Source organism: Montipora foliosa, chromosome 1, assembly GCF_036669935.1.
Source record: "Montipora foliosa isolate CH-2021 chromosome 1, ASM3666993v2, whole genome shotgun sequence".
Classification (NCBI taxonomy): Eukaryota; Metazoa; Cnidaria; class Anthozoa; order Scleractinia; family Acroporidae; genus Montipora; species Montipora foliosa.
Window position 1 is genome coordinate 12,817,924 of NC_090869.1, and position 15,000 is coordinate 12,832,923.

General features: G+C 43.9%; 1 long non-coding RNA gene across 3 annotated transcripts in view; it reads right to left on the reverse strand.

Moving 5' to 3' along the window:
- Positions 1–5,558: 5,558 nt before the first annotated feature.
- The window catches only part of LOC137985362 (uncharacterized), a 188,174-nt gene continuing 178,732 nt past the window's right edge, over positions 5,559–15,000 (reverse strand). For all 3 annotated transcript variants that reach the window (XR_011119298.1, XR_011119290.1, XR_011119300.1), the window contains 2 exons: positions 7,243–7,313; positions 5,559–5,834 (listed from right to left, as the gene is read on the reverse strand). This is a non-coding gene — a long non-coding RNA (uncharacterized lncRNA). The remainder of the gene's footprint in view (positions 5,835–7,242; positions 7,314–15,000) is intronic.

The following is a 15,000-nucleotide window of genomic DNA, read 5'->3' on the forward strand; positions in this document are numbered from 1 at the left end:
ATTATAGGAAGAAGAAAAATTTCATAAGGGCTAAAGCCAAAACATAACGACAATCAAGAGAGTGTGCCGAGGAAAGGAAAGAAAAGTTTAATCTTCTAGCGCCGTAGAGCACTAATCCGGGACACCGTAAATTGAAATTAACAAGTTAACGCAAATCAAATCAAATTTTGGTTTTTTGAGTATAGGGGAAACCGGAGTACCCGGAGAAAACCTCTCGGTGCAGAGTAGAGAAGTCCGGGAATCGAACCGGGCCACCAAGGGGCAGGAAAAGAACAAAAGAGAAGAACACACTGAGGCTATATGCCACAAGAGCAAGAAGGCTCAACAGTGTAGCCAAAACGTATCAAATGGTCAGTTATAAAAAGGACTCCATGCGTGATTATCCAGTTGAGATCGACTGGGTGGTCCAGCACGAAGAAAAAGAGCTGCCTTCAAGTGGTAGGCCAGTAAAGCTCACCATACTGCGATAAAAAGGTGTCAACACAATGAGGAAGCTAACAGCACTCACTGAAAGTAAAGACAAATGAACGGATTTGGCTGAAATGCAAGAAAAAGACGAGACATGATGAAGAGACAACGGCCTGACAACAAATGAAGAACGACGCCGTGAGAAAGAGCCCATCGACAACAGGCAGACAGAAAAGCACGATAGAAATTTGAGGAGGGCTAAAGACAAGAAGGTTCCAGGGAAGGGGGGGGTGGGGGGCAGGACATCACAAACCTAAGGACTAAGCAGAATAGAACACCAGCTGGAGAAAAAGGAGGTCCAGCTGCTTGGAGAAACGGCAAGGCGCCTAATTCACTGAACAAACAAAGAAGAGATTTTCAGCTGAACCACTATATATAGTACGTACCGCGACTGAGGTCAGACTTACTTCTCCAGCAAAAAAGCCGAAGACGATCTTAGCAAGCTCAGCGAAACCTCCTTGCAGGTACATAAATATGTGAGAACACGTGCCATTCCCTGGAGGGGGCCAGAGCATTGATGATCAAATCCCGGTCATTGTATGATAACGAGCGCTGTCTGCAGGACAGTGCAGCTCAATGTAATATACTTGACGATCTAATGTCAACCATGAAAGAAATATTGTAATCCCTGCGCGCCTAACTCCGTGCTCCCGCGCATGAATCAGCCCCGCAGAAAAACGCATGGCGCATACATACGTATCATCATGAGGTAGCTCTAAGGAGCCCTTGATAAATAAATAATAATTCAATTCATCCATGAGCTGGATCACAGGAGTCTTTAATTTTTCTTGAAGATCGTTCCAACGTTAGAAACGTCTGTTGTTTAACTTTTATACGTGTTCGAAAACACTGAACGTCGACAGAACGGTTGCCATTGCTTTTTGAGAAAGTAACCGTACTTCAGCCTTCGTAGAATGCGCGCGACGTAGCCGTGAGAGTCAACAATTTTCGGGAAAAGCACATTTCAATGAATCAGTAAAAGTGAAATCTTTGCAAACAAGAACAGAAGCGTACCTCGAACGGATGCTACTCGAGCTCACTGACTAGACCTGCTGGCGGGAAGAAATAGTAGGAAGCCTTACCGTAGTCCTCAAAATCTGAGATTTCTAACTGAGATGCATAGGCGTACGAGTCGAGTGGTTTCTTCCTTGATTTGGTAATTTGAATAATATCGTGTGAAATGTGAAGTGTATCGTTTCGCTGACATCTGCTGCAGTTCGCGCCTAATTTTCGCGCGATGAGCGGGAAAACGTTTTGACGAGTTTATATGAAGGTCAGGTTTAAGGTTTCTTCGTTGAAGTTTGTTCGATTCTTTGTGGATTCCGGGGATGTTATAGGTTCAAGAAAAAGTGAAAGCCTTAGAAGGTCACTAAAGGTCATGCGGCCGTCAAGGTCAACAAGGCGAAAGGTAAATACTTCATAAATTCCTTTAAGTAATTTGTTTATTCTATTCCGGCGATCGATTCTATCGGTAAATCTCAGTATTAAAGTATCACATAATACGAGTTGATGTCACGGATTGACTGCTGTCCATTTTTGCCGTCATTCCCGCAACGTCATGCTCAGCGGAACGTTCGTTCAGCAGACTCCAGCGGTTGAAGACTTACCTTCGTAACAGCATGGGCCGGCACAGACTCAATAGCCTCGCTATCATCTGTATTGAGCGCGTCTATGGAAATCAAGACATTATCAACAGTATGGACAAGATGGTTGACATTTTCAGAAAACGCCATGGAAGGAAGAACTTTTTCTTTTAATACGTTTAGATTACATTGAGCCTGTTGATAGAATTGAATATGCCAGCTCTCAATTAAACTGTTTTTCCAATGATAGCAGTTTCATTAGATGCGAAAATGGTGAACGTTTGCGATTGCATCCCGATTTCAAACCTCACGCTTTCGGGCATTGCGTAAATTTTTTCGGGCAAGAAAGTCACCGCCCCACTATTTGATAATCGTTTCTTGCTAGATTTTCCTGTAGGAAATTTATTAAATTGATGTCAGTTTTTCATGCGTCTGTCCTGTTATTGATCATGAATTTCGTCATAACATTGTCAAAGTAGCTGTGGATCCACGAGGCGACAGCCGAGTGGATCCGCAGATCTTAATTTTCAAGCAAACAAAAGAATACTAAGATCGTAGCCATTTTTAAATAAGCTGTATTACACACCATATGATTGTTTATATTCTAACGTCTCTGTAAACTTGTAGCAGGAGCCCTTAGCCGGGAGCCTTCAACTCCAAAAACTATAGCTACAACTGTAGGTCTACGTAACGGCATTTTCACAGATCAAACCATTTTAGGGCATGTAAACCCAAAAATAATAATAACTCGTCACTTAGGGTCTGTTTACATGGAGGTAGGAAGATCCTAGCACTAGGAAGATCCTAGAAGGCGGAATAACTTTTCGTTTGGTTTACATGCAGAAATTTCTGTCTAGGTGGAAGTAGAGAATGAAAGCAAGATGGCGGGCGAGAACAAAAAACATGTAATTTGGGTCCTTCTTCTCTCCTTACTAGCTTTAATAACTTCCTTTTCATCTTTCTCCTGGCAATCTCTCAACTCATTCGAATGTCTTTGACTCGCAGCGTTTTCGACATTGCTGTCGATCGATTGCTCGTTACTTTCCACTGTGTCTCTCGTTTGGGTGGTGTATCTTTGAAACAAAACTGGTCCTGAATATTTTCGGCGGTCATCAGAATCATTAGAACCGTCCTGTGGCAACGCCAGACGTATTTGTCGACCACCATGAACATGAACACCCGGCTGCCGCCATGTTTTGTTTTTTTGTCCCTAGTACCAGGAACTTCCGAGCGAAGGCAGTTTACATGGTGCTAGGATCTTCCTAGCGCTAGGATCGTCCTAGCTGTGAGCTAGGAAGATCCTAGCACTAGGAAAATCCTAGAACTAGAGCAAAGTACGGCCTCTTGCATGTAAACTGAATACATAAAATATATGGTGCTAGGATGGTCCGCCTTCTAGGATCTTCCTATCTCCCTATAAACAGCCCCTTATTGTGACAGTGAAGAAGGTTTTACTGGCCAACTCGAATTTCTGAAGGATAAACTTCCAGTAACGTCAGCGGTGGAACACAAATATTGCGCAATTGGGAAAATTATGAGGGGGACATTGGGGTGTATTAGAAACCGCAAAACCGAAGAAAAAATCATCCAAAACCGCAAAACAGCAAAAACAATCGGCCAAAACCGAAAACCGCATACAAAACCGTCAGAAAACCGTTACAATGGTGACAAGTGGGGCATACAGAGCAAACTACACTAACACTTTATTTCATCAAAGTATTTATGAATGTCATGGACTTTATTTCTGCCGCTCTCTCGAGCCCGGACTTTATGGGCTCATTTTCCGTAAAGCGTTTCGCGGCTATAGAGTGTTTTCATGTGACCTCTCCGGGAATTCAGCTCTATTATCATTCAAACGTTTTCTTTTGTTTCGGAGGAAAAACAAGGTTATTGATCACGTGAGTGAAAACAGGCATCTTGTCCCCTATGGGACCTTACATTCTATTTATCAAGCCCTAGTACAACGTCATTTCAACTACTGCAACATTGTTTGAGGAAACTGTGGAGTAAATTTGCAGGAAAAACTGCAAAAACTACAAAACAGAGCAGCCCGTGTCTTGACTCATACTCTAACTATGGCACTGATGTCAACAATTTATTTGAACTCTTAAGATGGAAATCCCTAGTCTCTCAAAGGCAAATTGAAAGAGCAACAATGGTATTTAAGTCCCTACAGGGACTAGCACAGTATCTCTGCTCGAAATGTCCATCGCGATCCAGGATTTTGTTTGAGAGACTCTGCGAATAAGGTAAATGTTCCGATACCGCGCACAAACTACTACAAAAAACAGCTTTAGGTATAGTGGTGCAGTTTTGTGGAACAGTTTGCCATTAGAACTAAGAAAAGCAGAACCCCTGAATCAATTCAAACGACTGATTAAAGAGGTTATCTAAGCCATTATTCTAAACACGGCATTCATGGAAAGCAGCTTTTATTGTATGATATCGAGTAAGATAGTTAATGTAGTTTACATAGTTTTATCTATACTTGGTCTTAAATTTTTCATTGTACATATGGTTTTCATATTGCTGATGAATTGCATATAAATAAATAAATAAATAAATAAATAACACTCTATTCGAGATCAATTTCCACTCAAATCTAAAAGAAACCGGAATCCAAATAGGATAAAATAGGAAAACCCAAAAAGCACATTGGATAACAAAACCGAAAAACCGCTCGTATTTTCTACAAAAACCGAAAACCAGATGCTAAAAAACGAAAAATCCGCAAACCGCAATGAACACCAAAACCGAAAAACCGAAGTCTTTCAGCACAAAAACCGATAAACCGATCTAAAAAATAGCCAAAACCGCAAAACCGAAAATCTCAATGTCCCCCTCAATTATGGTAGCTCGTGCTGATAGCCCCAGACCAGATTGAAACCTTAGAAGCTTCCGTGGATGTTGGGCCTCGTCCTTACCGTTTGAAACAATCCATCGCAATGTGGAACCAGAAAATATAAACGAGAAAGAGACGGAGAGCGAAATGAATCACTTAGGGAACACAGACTGGTATTTTTTTTTTTTGTCTTTTTATTTTGGCCGCGTCCTTTGATAATTTTTTAGGGAGCTTAAGCATGTACGTTTTTGAGACGCAGACGGCAACCGGAAAAGAACATTTCGTGTGCCAGGATAGTGGTGTCTCCCAGATTTATATACTAATCATCTCTGATGGAGAAAAGATACTTAGTAATGTAAATGTATTTGTGTGAAGACGAGTTAGAAGGGAAAACAGTTCACTTCCGGTTGCCGTCTGCGTCTCAAAAACACGCTTGCTTACGCTCCCTATTTATATTTTGTCGCGAATGACATCAATTTGTCTCTGTTGATGTACTAATGTCTTTTTTTGCCGTTTCCTATATTTTATGTGCGAATGTGGAATGTGCCAGCCAATGCCCACAGTTCACGGCAGCGTTTGTTGTAGAGAAATCGGGAAAATTTGGCAGAAGGTGGTAGACCTGAGGTGCAAATTCATTAGGATAATCTATTTTATTCGATCAAAGCTGGCACAATCAAGACTGTTCTTTATTGGCTTATTTATTTCTGAGAATACACAGGTTTGATTCGTTCAGTGATACTAAATGCTCTCTTTTTAGCTACAGTAGATTAGCATCTTCATAGGTATGCTTATCGTCATGAAAACGATGCTTTGTTGCCTTGCCTCCCTCGTCATCTTGCGAAGTCTTGATAGCAAGGATTTTGCCATTGTAGTTGCGTTTGTGCAAAACTGCTGTACCCCAACCGCGGAGGCGGCGGCTGCGGCGGCGGCTCCAGGCATCACTTCAAAACGGAGGAGAAAGAATTGTGTTAGTTGAAACCTCGAACTGAATTATCAAGTTGGCAAAACTAACTAATCTTCAGGTAAGCACACGGAGAATTTTATAAAACCATAACAACTTTGAATATGATTTTCGCATATTCATTATTACTATATGTTAATACTAATAATAATAATAATAATTTAACAATTTATATAGCGCATATTTACATGTGCTGATCAATAGCGCTTTACATTAATCTGTTAAAAAGAAACGAAAATACATTACCGTGAGAATAAAATAAAGTTACAAACTATAAAAATATTTCTTAAAAAGATAAGTTTTAAGTCGAGATTTAAAACTGTTAAGTGATGTTGCTTGACGAAGCTCCACTGGTAGCTCATTCCAGAGTTTCGGAGCTGCTGCTGAGAATGATCTTGCTCCCAATGTTGTAAGCATCTTTCCCTTGGGATGGTCCAATAACAGCTTATCAGTAGACCTAAGATTATATAATGAATTCGATCTTATACTAATAAGATCGCCAAGATAAGTTGGCGCTAGGCCATAAATACATTTGAAAGTCAAAAGTAAAATCTTATAGTCAATACGCAAAGAAACCGGCAGCCAATGCAGCTCATAAAGCGCCGGTGTAATGTGAGAAAACTTCTAATGCCAAGAATAAGTCTTGCTGCTGCATTTTGTACACGCTGTAATTTAGCGATCTGCACCTTTGGTATGCCAAACAATAAACCATTGCAATAGTCGAGGCGGCTGGTTACAAAAGCATGAACCAAAGTAATTAAAGAATCTCTCGACAGGTATTTCATAATACGTCTCAAGTTATGTAAATGATAAAATGCCGCATTACAGGCTTTGTTTATATGATCAGTCATACTTAAGTTGCTGTCAAACCACGATCCAAGGTTTCTAACACATGGGCTTGGACTGATAAGATTAGTACCCACAGTTACGGAACACGAATCTAATTTATCAAGCTGTTGTCGTGTACCGACCCTCAAAAACTGCGTTTTATCATCATTGATCATCAACTGATCTTGAATGATCCATTTCCTCACCGCTTGAATGCACTTTTCCATAGCTTGTATAGCATCAGCTTGAGATAGAGCTGCGTATCATCAGCGAAACAGTGAACATCAGGGAGATAATGTTCCACGATCTTAAACAGCTTGGACGCATATATTATGAATAGCAAAGGCCCTAAACATGAGCCTTGGGGTACCCCGCAGTTCAAGTCAAAAGGACGAGAAAGCGTGCCTCACCTTTCAACAAGAACAAGAACAAGAACAACAACAACAACGACAACGACAACGACAACGACACTTTATTGTCCTCATAAACAGGTAAATAAATGTTAACAAATACTTAACTTTCAAATTTGGGGTATACAGTACATGATCAGTGTACATTACCTTTCATTGATGAATGACAAGACCAGGAAGACAACAAGGACGAATGCCAGCGTCTGTTTCATGATAATAACCTATTTAGAAATATAAATAACCAGATAGCATGCGTTAGCGCAAAATTTGGCTTCAAAGTGTAAAGAGTTTAATAGAGAAAATTAAACTTGCTACGAGATATGCAGAACTGTCTCTTTTCATTGGCCGTTTTTATACTAAGACGCATAATGCGTCCGGGCGACTTTGGGCAATTTATTTTATTATATGGCTACAATGACGGCTACAATACTAGTAGTTCCGTGAGGCTGTTAGAGCTGGGGAGTGGGTTGTGAGGCTAATCTCTCACAACCCCTCGAAATGCTCCCAATGGCGTGCGACTCTCAGAGCCTCTGTCAGCAAAGTCCAACTTCTGGCCTCCGCGCGACGGAACTGGCACCACCGACAGGAGAAGGGGCGAAGGCGAAGCCACTGGCGCCTTAAAACCAGTTGCCAAGGGTAGATGGGGCTCTTAGCATGTGAAGACTGCCCATCTAGGGGAATGTAAACCCTGATTTCAAACTTCCGCTGCCTTGCAGCTATACCTAATGTCAGGAAGGCTTCAGGAGTAAACCTCGAGGACGGATCCGTAGTGGTGCCCCTAGGGCGGATGGCAAGTACTCAGCACTTCCTTCCGGCAGCTTCTGCCAAGGAAATAGCCCCAAGTTGCATTGGTTCTTCCTTTCCCTTGGACCCAGCCAGAGGGGGACACTGTCGAATGGGCAGCCCAGCGTCTCCTTATCTTCCCGCCCAGGCCGCAAACTGGAGAGGGCACTCCAGCGGTGTCGCAAGACTCCGGCACAACACGGGACGATGCAGTTTACCGGTTCTAAGCTCCGAAAGGAGCGACAGGGGTCTCGTCGGACGGGGGGGAAGAGGGGGGAGGGGGGAGGGGGAAGCGCTCGCAGCTTCATTGGATGGCAAACTTTGACACCTCCCTTTCACAAATTAAACAACTATACTATAACCTGATCTATCCTTATATATCTTATGCGATAACCTCCTGGGGTAGTGCATTTACTACCCAAATTAAAAAGATCCAAACAAAACAAAATCATGTTATTCGTCTTATGTTCTTTGCCACCTTGTATGGACCATATACAGTGAGTGCGTTACCATTACTTAACTTACTGGATTTACTTACTGTTAAGAATATCTATAAACTAAAGCTTCTTAACTTCACTCATCAATGGCATTTAAAAAAAATTACCAAATATATTCAGCCAGCATTTTCGCTATGCAAGTGAAATCCATACATATAATACGAGATATGCTTCAAAAAGTAACTTCTACAAACCACGTTTCAGGACTAACATAGGAAAGCAAACAACATCGGCTATGGCGACTGAAATGTGGCAACAGCTCCCCACCCATGTTAAAACTTATAACTTTCCTAAAAAGTTGAAAGAATACTTGTTGGCCGAACAATTAACATGATAAAATTATTTTAATTATGTGGCCATGCACTATTATGACTGCTTTTTTTATTTTTTATTTTTTATTTTTTTATTTTCTTGCCATCTGTGTTGTGTATGTTCTACGATGTCGTGTATGTCTAGTTATTGTCATGTCCTGTCCAATGAGTTACAACAAGTTGCAAAATTGTTGAGACACTTTCATTAAATTAACACCTCTTCTAGCTTACTATACCCGCCGTATCTAGAATTTAAACCTTTCCCACTTCCTCTCCCCTCTCCCCCTTTCAATGTGGACTGCTTAAGTTCCTAACACTTTTTTGTTTTGCTAGCAACACTGATAAGGGGGGAAAGGGGGCTGCTGTGTGAGAGATAATAGGGAAATTAATTACGCCCCAAGAAGGTGACGTGTCTCCACTATTTTTGCAACTTGTTGTAGCTGCTAGCTCGAAGACCTTACGGTTATCTAGCTGCTAGACAACAGCTAATAATGTAATAATGTTTAGTTTAAATTGTAATTGAATAATTTTATTCTATGTGTTAAGTTGCTAATTATTTAATAAGTTTTACAAACCATGCAATGGAAATGTGAAATAAAGTGCTCTGTTGTATTTTTGTTTGTACCGCCCGCCTCAAACTGGGCAACCCCCAGCCAGTCAGGTGCCGCCCCGTCATTGCTTGCCTGCTCTACTGGGTGCATAGAGCTTAGGGGACCCTCCCAACAAGAGAGCAAGTACTTGCACCAAGTAGTCAAAAGCGAAAAACTACGAAGAGTCCAGCTCTTCGAATCTCAAGCTGAAACATTCGCACCTTGTGCCCTGGTCTCTCCACTGACCTAATGGACGACTCCCGAAAGACCGACATGTTCAACATGGAGCTGGCACAACTCAACATCGACGTCGCCTGTCTCCAGGAAACCTGGTTGGCCGATAGTGGGTCACTTATGGAAGAAGACTACGCCTTGTTGTTGAAAGGCCTGACCCAGGACGAGCCGAGGCACTACGGAATAGGTTTTGTCGTGAGGAACTCACTGATTGCCACCACAGAAACCCCCTCTAGAGGGTCATCGAGAATTCTTGCCCTTCGCATGAAAACGTCGGCGGGCTTTGTGAACATCATGTCCGCCTAACACCGACTCTGACCTCCACCTCAGAAGCCAAGGATCGATTACACGAGGCTCTGCAGGATACACTATTCGAAATTCCAAGTTCCTAAGGCATATCTTTGCTAGGCGATTTCAACGCTCGCGTTGGGACCGACTGGCAAGCATGGCCTACCTGCCTCGGCCACTTCGGTGTCGGCAGGATGAATGAGAACGGGCAGAGGTTGCTCGAACTCCGCTGTCACTACGGCCTCTGCATCACCAACAGCTACTTTAAGTGTAAGGAGCTGCACAAAGTGTCTTGTAGCCACTGGCACCTGCTAGACCTCGCCATCACTAGGAGAGCGGACCTCAGCAGTGCCCTCCACACAAAAAGCTATCACAGCGCTGACTGTGACACAGACCACTCGCTTGTTGCAAGCAAGGTCAGGCTGAAGATCCACCTCGGCACGACCAAGAGTCGCACCCACATCAACACCTGTGGCACTTCCGACCCCGTTAAGGCTCAGAGCTTCGCTGTTAGGCTCAAAGAGAAACTTGCTGCGCAACCAACAACCAGCAACCCGGATGCCAAATGGTCTCCTCTCCGTGATGCCATCTACGACTCAGCCATGGCTGCATTCGGCAAGAAAGAACGCAAGACTGCTGACTGGTTCGAGCCTTGCTGGGAAGAATTCAGCCAGTCATGGAGGCCAAGAGGAAAGCGATGCTGGCTCACAAACAGAACCCTTCCCCAAGCACATGCAACGCCCTTCAAGCAGCTAGGAGCAAGGCCCAGCAGACCGCGCGCCACTGTGCCAACGAGTACTGGCAGAACCTATGCGCCAAAATCCAGCTAGCATCGGACTGTGGCCACGCAAAACTGCCACCGGCCCTACGAGCATCAAAATAGCCCCCCTCAAATCAATGACTGGCGATGTCATCACTGATCAGAGCATTCAGCTGCAGCGTTGGGTGGAGCACTATCTCGAGCTCTACTCTACTCATGGGAAGCAAAACATCCTGCAACCGCTTCATGAGCTCCTCTGCCTGTGCTGGGAGAGATGAGAAATGAGAGACATGAGAGATGCCAACATAGTCACCCTGTACAAGAACAAGGGTGACTGTAGTGATTGCAACAACTATCGCGGCAACTCTCGTCTGAGCATCGTTGGGCAAAGTCTTCGCTCGGGTCAACTTGACCCGCCTGCAGAGCCTTGCTTCGCAATTCAACCCCGAGTCACAGTGTGGCTTCACAGCCGGGAGGTCCACAGTAGACATGATCTTCTCCCTACGTCAGCTGCAGGAGAAGTGTCGAGAGCAGCAGTAGCCATTGTTCCTCGCCTTCGTGGACCTCACCAAAGCTTTGGACTTGGTGAGCAGAAACGGGCTCTTCAAGATCCTCCAGAAGATTGGCTGCCCTCCAAAGCTCCTGGCGATCATCACCTCCTTTCACCAGGAAATGTAGAGTACGGGCTGCTTCGATGGGGCCACCGCGCCAAAACCAAAGTTTACGTGGTGCTTATACGGGAGCTGCTGTTTGAAGACGACGCTGCTTTAACATCTCACGGCGAGGAGGGCCTCCAACATCTCGTAGACAAGCTGTCCCACGCCTGAAAGGAGTTTGGGCTAACGATCCGCCTTAGGAAGACCAACATCCTGGCGCAAGGTGCTGACTGCCTCCACCGTGTCAAGCTCAACTTCGCTTGATGCTGAGATCAGCCGCAGGATCGCCAAAGCAGCTGCTGTCATGGCCAAACTCAACAAGCGAGTGTGGGGCAATGACCTGTTGAGCGAAAGGACCAAGATGTGCGTCTACCAAGCTTGTGTCCTGTCGACTCTCCTTTATGGAAGTGGGTCGTGGAAGACCTATGCCAGACAAAAGCGGAGACGGAGAGTTAGCGGACGGAGACGGAGACGGAGCGGCGGAGAGTAAGGTGGCTTACTACAGTTTTCCGAAGAAAAAGATCAAGGTTTTGGAATCTGTGAAATTAAAGCAACAGGAAGTATCTTCTAAAGTGGTAGTCACTGCAATTGATGAAAAATGTATTAAATTTAATTTTGTATTAATTTAATTACCGAACAAATAAATGCAAATCAGGGGAAAATGCTAAACATAATGACCGAGCTCCTGGAGGGGGGACTGGAAACTAGACACTTCAAAGGCTTTTTTCTCGAAAACCAGCCTTACAACCCCACCTCAAAATTTCAGGATTCGGATAACTGTAGTAGGCCACCTTAACGGATTCCAACTTGGCTGCCTTTGGCGCCTGCTGCACATCAGGTGGAAGGACAGAGTCACCAACACCGAGGTCCTGGAGCACGCTGGCTCATTGAGCATGCCGTCACTGCTCATTCAGCGACGCCTTCGATGGCTCGACCATGCACTTCGCATGGAGCCTGACCGCCTGCCAAGAGAAATCCTTTATGGAGAACTGCGGGAGGGCGTCCTTTGCGTGGGTTGACCGCTGCTGCGCTACAACGACGTTATTAATGGACACCAGTGCATGGGAGGATATCGCCAAACACCGAGATACGTGGCACCAAAGTGTCAAAGCGGGGGTTTCAAAGGCGGAAGTGAACACTAGAGTCCTGGCTACATGCAAGGGAAAGGCGAGGAAAGAACGCGCAGCCTCTGTGCGCGATTCCACAAGGCACGTCTGCGCCACCTGCAACAGAGACTGCCACTCCAGGATCGGGCTATACAGTCATACAAGATCCTGCCAAATACCCAGCGATAACCAGCGCCTCTTCGAGACGAGGATGCCACTAAATTAGTACGCACGATTTTCTTGTAATGACCGGGCATTATGAAAATGTTTCTCGGCTCGACGACTCTTTTGAGTCGAGACTAAAACCTACGAGCGCGTGGGCGAAAACAACAAAAAATATGGACAAAGTACAACTACATTTTCAATAACTGAAAGTAAAACTAGCATACAGTAGTCTTTAGTATAAGAGACGAAGAGAGCCTCAGCGAAAATAAGTTTTAATATCCAAAGGACCAGGAACAGGCCAAAAGTGAGCAAAAAGGCATATAAATAACTTATTAATCGCGTCTTTTCGGTCATTACAGGGAAATCCCAGACCTCGGCCAGAATGTATTGACCGGCGATAGCGAGGTAAATACATCAAGGCCTTTGTCTGAGATTTCCATGTAATGCCCTCGCTTACGGTTAATAAGTGGTATTTAATGCGTATGTAATCGACAAGGGCATCTATCGTGAACTAAAAACGCTGGAATCCTGGCACACTGCCAAAACGGTGGACGCGGACAATAACTCAATACCGTCCTGGAGTCGTAAGCGCAGTCATAAGCACATGTGACTTAGTGAAAACTACCATCCGATTCCGCTTACGGTTCCATCGCTTAAGATCCAGTGAAAATTAGATTGTCGAAGACGGAAGCAGAAGCGGAAGAACAAGCCAATCACAATGCAGAGAAGTGGGCACGGCCAAGGTGGAAATTTTGGCGCCAAAACAGTAGAAATAAAAACTTGGTGAACGTAGAGTAGACTTTCCTTTGGATTCTTCTTCTCCTTATTTTGCAAGACTTACTGGTTTAGTTGTGTATACGGGACTGATTTGAGTGAGGATTTAATCTGGATCCTCGTCGCCGCGAAAGTGTCGGAGAGGACAAAAAAAAAAAAACTTAAATCAGTCCCGTACTGATGATATACGACTGGTTTCTTTCATCACGTATTCCTGATTTAAGGCCAGCTGGTTTGGCCACCTCCTGCAAATTATTCTTTTTTATGTTATTTTTCTTATTATTTTTCTTTTTACAAATTTTGCAAGACTTGTCGCATAACACGGGAAAGAGTCTTACAGTCTCCACAACCTTCTCGTCCATGCCCGCAATGTTTGTTTATCGCGGCAGTTAGTAAGCGAACAGCTTGGGCTCGTATATTGTGATTGGCTTGTTTTTTTGCTTCTGTTACCGACTCCGACAATCTTGTTTTCACTGAATCGTAAGCAAGCGTCGGAGTCGTAAGCGGAATCGGAAGAAAATGGAACGGTTCTGATTCTTCCGACTCCGATTTTTGGTTTTCACTAGATCGTAAGCACGCTTACGAATCCTACTCCAACTCCATTGCTAGCGAAAACCACCTTTTGGTCGCCTTCGAACGCGCCCTGCAAATAAAAGAGTGATCTAGTCCCTGACATGGCCCGAGGGACGGCGAAAAGCCATTGCACACAGAGACAAACTAAAGAAAAAGTTCAGGCGTAAGGCGAAAAATGAATATTTTATAAGAAAGTCAATGAAGCCTGACAATGAACGAAAATTCTGGGTCACATATCGCCCATTTTGGCACTCCAGAACGAAGCAATTAAACGATATTATTATAATGGGAAATAAATAGTGCCATAAGTGATAACAGGAAAATTGCTGAGATTTTTAAAACTCACTTCACGCGGATAGCTGACGGTGTTTTGCACATCAATGAGGTTGATTAAGGGTAAAACTTTACTAAACATCCAAGCATGCTTGGGAGCGGATCATGTCAAGAGGTTTTGATGATATCGACAACCCCTCTATTTTAAGCGAAGCTCAAAGCCTATGGGGTAGATAAAGAAAGACGTACTCTGCTCAAGGATTATTTAAAATAAAGGTTACAAAGAGTCAAGGTTGGAGAAACCTTCTCCTCCTGGGATGACGTTAAGAGAAGAGTGCTTCAACGAAGTGTTTTCGGACCAACTCCCTTTTAATGTATTTATAAACGATCTCCTCTATCATGTATAGGCCTGCCCAAACGCTCGCAAAACTCCAACGCAACATCTTGCAACATTGTTTCCTGATGTTCCAATATGTGTTGAACCCGCACGCACGCAACATTTTCAATATTTTCAACGCGACATGTCGATGTTTATGTGCCTCAGCCCCAGGCGCACAACAAAGTGGACCTAGCGCGCATGCCCTAGTGCCAAAGTAGGGCCGTTTTTACGAGAGAAAATAAGCCGCGACTAATCCTGGCCTGGGAGTTTATACTTGTGTAAATAGTTCCTTTCGCGTATTATGTACGTCGCGGCCAAAGTAAGCCGCGGCTTATGTTCTCTAGTTTAAACGGCCCTTAGGTTGCGTGAACGTGGCCAAACGAGTACAACATCATGCAACATACAAAATGTTGCACGAAAAATTTGACAATTTTCAAAATTGATCCAGCATCATCCAACAAGTTGCAACATATGTTGCGACAGGGTTTTCACAGGCCAAATGTTTACAACCAACTGAGC